The sequence below is a fragment of the Lycium barbarum genome, chromosome 3, assembly GCF_019175385.1.
Source record: "Lycium barbarum isolate Lr01 chromosome 3, ASM1917538v2, whole genome shotgun sequence".
In the NCBI taxonomy this organism is placed as follows: Eukaryota; Viridiplantae; Streptophyta; class Magnoliopsida; order Solanales; family Solanaceae; genus Lycium; species Lycium barbarum.
The window spans coordinates 118150265-118156264 of record NC_083339.1 but is presented as its reverse complement, the minus strand read 5'-3'; positions in this window follow the sequence as shown (position 1 = coordinate 118156264).

Sequence of the window (6000 nt, the reverse complement as noted above, 5' to 3'; positions counted from 1 at the left end):
TATTTCCTGCATATCATGTATATCTGCAAAAATTTATGCGTGATATACACTGATATACATAGTATACACAAATGATATCATTGTGACAGTGACACCTTACAGGTCGATTTCAGCTCTGGATTTTGACTCCAAAAAAGTCCTGGTTACCCCGAATCTTCCTCAAATTTTGGATAAAGTTGTGTCTAGGTATTTCCGACGAATACCAACTACACTCACTAAAAGAAACTACTAATAATTTTCAGATTTGAGTTTAGTTGTGAAGGATGGAGTTTCGATGATATTTAGTCACTGATAGACTAAGATTTTGAATATGTGCCATTTCATGAATCAATAACTATACAATATACGTTAATTCTGCGAATCTGTCAAGTTGGTGGATGGGAAAACGAATTGACACAAATTGAAGTTAAACCAAGCCCTTCATCGTTTTCCCATTCATGAACTGTATATAACGAAATCTGACAGGTCAAGAATTGTATTTCTTCAACGAAATCCAGCGAATCACGAATATACACATCGCTGTCAATTTTTTGGGCTTCAGTTGCTAAGTTTAATCTTTGGCAAATTCCTACTGGTAGCTATTAGCAATTATATATACATGTCGATTTCTCTTGAAAAATCATCATATAAAATGAAATGGACGTTGCTGTTAAATTGCGAGCCTAAAGATAAATCCTTCCGGGTCCTCATTTAGTCGATGCAACTGGGGCTTAAGGTTAACTTATCAGAACCAGTTAATTCCTTAGTCTCAAATCTATATATATATATATATATATATATATATATATATATAATAAAAGAGAGACATAGGACCGATGACGTGACGCTTTCTAAGTCCAGCATTAGAATTTATCTAATTTCTCAATTTTTTGGAAATTTTCTCCTATTAAATAGAAAAAAAAAAAGGTTGAAATTGCACCTCCATAAATGAAAAGAGAAAGACACCGTTTAAGAAAATTAGGCCTTTAATTGTAGCCCTGTAGCCGTAATATCACACCCACAATGAACGTCCTGTATTCCCTTATTTTTCCTCTTCTTTCTCCCACCTATTAAGTTTCTTCCGTAAAGATTGTAACGGTTAATGTTCTTCATTCTCTCATATTTTCTGTCTGCTTTGTCTTCTAAACTTTAGCCTGAAACACGACAATATAATGCCTCCCGCACCTGTTGCTATCGGAACATACTAAAAAATCTTAAAATCAAGAATTCTCATTCTTTGGGGAGTATTTGATATTATGATATTACAGTCACTTGGATCTTGTATGAGGCAATTGTCTCATACTTTATTTTACAGAGATTGCCCTCAACATTTTACAAAATCCTGCATTTATTTTGGTGGATATGCACATATGCCTCGAGAAAAGCATTTAGATGATCTGCAATACTTTGTCAATGTGCATAAACGCTTTGAAAGGAAAAGAAATAAGCCTTGAAGAAGTTGCGCTGGGTGGAGTATAAGGTAATTTTACCACGGCATTGGAATGACTTATAAGGACGAACGATTCAACAATGAATCGTTCAAGATCGACGATGAACAACTCTGCAACATTAGAGTCACTCTGTATGTTACCTTTTAAACTATGTCCTTTGAGTTTATAGAGAAAGTATATATTGTTCATATTAAAATGATTCAAAAAGTTAACAAGAGAGAAAGAAAATTACTTATGGGAGTTTATAGGAAATTAGGAGGACAAATAAAAAGATTTCTCGGGCTGATTATATGGAAACAATGGAAGGAAATGAGAGAATTGAACAAAAAAGGAATAAGATATAGACAAAGAACCACATTGTACCATGAAATAGAGAGGGGAGGGCTGATTTAAGAAAAGAGAAAAATAAGTAAAATATAGCAGTAAAACAAAATACAAATTGGATCTTATTCCAATTTATTCCTTTTAATAGAGTGTATGAAAAACTTTGACAATAAGAATCTTAAATAACTTGCCATGCTCTTGCCATCTAATATTTTTATGTTCATAACTTTGTAATTAGTACTAAATTCATGAAATATACCAAATAAACTGCTTTACAGTAGTACTTTTTTATTTCATTGTGTGAATGCCATATGTCATTCTCTTACCATTTTTTTTTTTTAATTTGAGTTTTTCTTAAATTGTTATTTGAGAGGAACAAAATTAATGTCATAAAACATAGCTGTCAATAATTCATATGAAGAAAAAAATACTAAAAAGAAGGCTTGAGAGGAAGAAAAAAGAAAAGGAAAAGCGGCCGACATCTCATATTTGCCTTTACAAGACTTTTCACCACCATTTTTCCTCTTTTTCATTTTCTTTTATTTTCTGTTTATCATATTTAAGATACATAATTTGATTTAAAGAGTTGTTTTATATTAACCTGAAATACCTTTTCATAGATATTTTTTACTTTTAAAGAATTTTATATTGATTGTTAAGGAAATTGATAAAAATATGATAAAATAATCAAGCTATTGATTGAAAAGATTGATTTTCTTTTATAAAAGATGTGACATGAATATGCAATCGAACTTTTAATTTTGTATCACAACCAGGTAGGTATACTAGTAGCTTAATAAACATGGTGATTGAACTCTATGTTCTTAGTCTCAAGCTAAATTTTACTTTTTCTCATAAAATATGATCGGCTGAGGATTTAATAACGTACGTTATCAATTGTACGTAACTCAAATATATATACTATCGTAGTTTCTTAAATGGTGCTTAACTTCTTCTTTCACAGTTATGCTTGATCATTTTTTCGGAACACTTTCAGGACGAACATGTAAGTGATTGTGAGTTCTTGAGAATGAGTAGCACCCTCGAAAGTCGAAACACCATGATGATATATTGGTGATAATACAATAGAAATACAATTACAATAAAATAGTAGAGATAAGGATCAAAAATACATCCTAACTATCACTTTTTTTTTTTTTTTGAGTTTCATACCTAAACAATCATAAGGTTGAGAAAACTACCTAAACTATCACTATCTAGTTTGCAAAACAAATTTGAACTAAATGTGTGAACTCATTCTCCAAAAGACAAGTGAAGCTGAAATTTTCTCAAAAAAATTGTCCACATGACATAAGTAATGTTATGATGGCACCTACATGAAAATTAAAAAATAACATCTTTTTTATTAAAAAAAAAACTATATATATATATATATATATATATATATATATATATATATATATATATGTATATGTATTTAAAAACTGCATTATTTTTTTTAAAAAATAAGCATTTAAAAAAAAATCTGGATTTAAAAAAATAAATATGAAAAATAATAATTTTTGTAAAACAATATCAACAAATTTAGAAAATAAAAAAATGATTTAAAAAATGGAAAAGTTGATTTTTTTTAACAAAAATGTGAAAACTAAATAATCAGTTTTCTTAGTTTTTTTAAACTATTTTATTTAATTTTCTATAATTTTTGATACTTTTTTACAAATATTATTTTTCAGTTTGTTTTTTAAAACAAATAGTTTTTTTTTTAATTTCCATGTAGGTGCCATTGTGACATTATTTATCCACGTGGACAACATTTGGCAACATTTTTATATAAAATGGAGAGTGTAGATCACGTGCATTTCAAGAATAATTTGGGGTGTGTTTTGCAAACTAGATAGTGATAGTTTAAGTAGTTTTCTCAACCTTCTGATAGTTTAGGTATGAAACTAAAAAAAAGTGATAGTTGGGGTGTGTTTTTGATCCTTATCTCAAAATAATATGAAGAAAATAAACTATCTTCAGGCTGAGGCGTGGATATCTCGCTCTTTTTAAGGAGATTCAAGCCCACTACAATAAATCTTTATCGGTCCAGCAATAATCTTTCTGACTTGTCCCCTTCAAGATACAACAGCCCGACCACGTCATATAAGTCAACAAACTCTGAACAAGGTGTTGAGTTTAAAGCTCCACAAAAAAGAATACCTTCCTTCAACTGGAGAAACTCTTTTTTATTTTCATCACTTTTTCAAGAACTCACAAATTTATTTTCTACCCCATAAGGTAAGGATGACAAGCTATTTATAGTTGAAAAATTCATATTTGAATTGAATTAGAATGAATTAGTGGGGTATTAAAGAGATGTAAATATGGGTGAATTATGAGTAGGAGGTTACAAAGGAAAATAAGACCACATTTATCCATAACTCATATGAATAATGAGATAGTGAAAGAATAAAAGTAATGGCCAATTAAGGCACCAAAACGTGAGAGTAAAAGACCATTTCTCTGCCTCTTTATGGCCACAACGGAAAGATGGTAAATGCTCTTGAATAGCCACTTTAATATAATTATAATAATATAAAAAGGTCAAAATATCCTTCAATCCCCCACTCATTTTAATATTAATATAAGAGAGCTTATTAGCTGAAGGTAAACTATTATGCATAATGAAGGTGTGCTTTGCATTGAACTTTCACTTAGTAAAATGGTAATCTTTACTCCAAAACCGTAGTGGTCTCAGACTTGAAATATGACTGCTTAAGGGAAATAAAGAATTACTGCTTACACATAATAATCAAGTTGTTGACATGAACTTTCACAGCCAGTACATTACGGCCTTGTGCTATCCCGATTTCATGAGTGTTGTTGAGAACGAGCCTAAATTCTCATAGGAGCGGCCTACTTCCACACTCACATAGGTGAAATCTGTCAAGGGTGCTAATGTAACTTTAACACCCTACTCATACGAGCTACAAAATTTCATTAAGAGTTTATAATATCAACCTCCACAAATCGTTACAGAATAATGCACTCACACCATAGGGAGGGAATAAAAAAATAGTGTATTTCACAACTAGTCATCATATGATTCATTGTCCCCCATTGAACCTGATTATAGGATCTGTAGTATCCAGGTTGAGTTTCCTCATATATGACTCATGAGTTTATGGGCTTCAATCTCATCCCCTCGATGTGCTCTAGACCCTTTCTCTTGCCAAAGTCTTGGTTAGTGGATTTGCAAGATAATCACAAGATTTGACATAATTAACGTTAATGGTACCACTAGTCAAATATGATTTCATAGTACTGTGTTTTCTCCTTATAGGTCCGAATTTACCGTTGTAATAATGGTTTTGAACTCTACTAATTGCAGTCGTGCTATCACAATGAATTAAAATAGGAGGAATTGGTTTTTCTAAATAAGGTATTTGAAATAATAAATCTCTTAACCAGTTCGCTTCTTCACTAGTTGAAGCGAAAGCAATTAGTTCAGCCTCCATGATAGAGTTAGCAATAATAGTTTGTTTTTTTGATTTCCAACAAATAGCACCACCACCCAAGGTAAAAATATACCTAGTGATAGAGCAGAAATCACCAGATAAAGTGTTCCAATCTGCATCAGAAAAGCCTTCAAGTACAACATGATATTTTTTTATAAAACAAGCCATAATATTTTGTACCAAGTAAATATTTCATAACTCTCGTTATGGCATGCCAATGTTCATTACCTGGCTTTCTTGTAAACCTGCTAGGTACTCCAACTGCATATGCAATATCCAGCTGAGTGCAATCACACATGTCTCAACCTTCCTATTAACCTACCATATTCCTTTTGATTTATCACATCATTTTCACTTTTAACAGGAAACAAGTGAACACTTAAATCAAAAGGAGTTACAACATGCTTGCAATCAAGAAAGTTATATTTTTTCAAAATTTTCTCAACATAATGTGACTGGTCAAGGAAAATTCCATCACATGTTTTAGTAATTTTTATTCCAAGAATAAAGTTTGCCTCATCAAGATCTGTCATATCAAAATGGCTTCTAAGAATACTCTTAGTTTCACCAATAACATTCATGTTAGAGCCAAAGATCAATAAATCGTCAACATAGAGGCAAACAATAACATGTGAATTATTCCAAGACTTATGATAGATGCACTTATCACATTTGTTTGTTTTAAAACCACTTTCAATCATGTAGGAATCAAATTTCTCATTCCATTGCTTTGGTGCCTGTTTCAAGCCATATAGGGATTTAGTAAGTTTACATACTTTGCT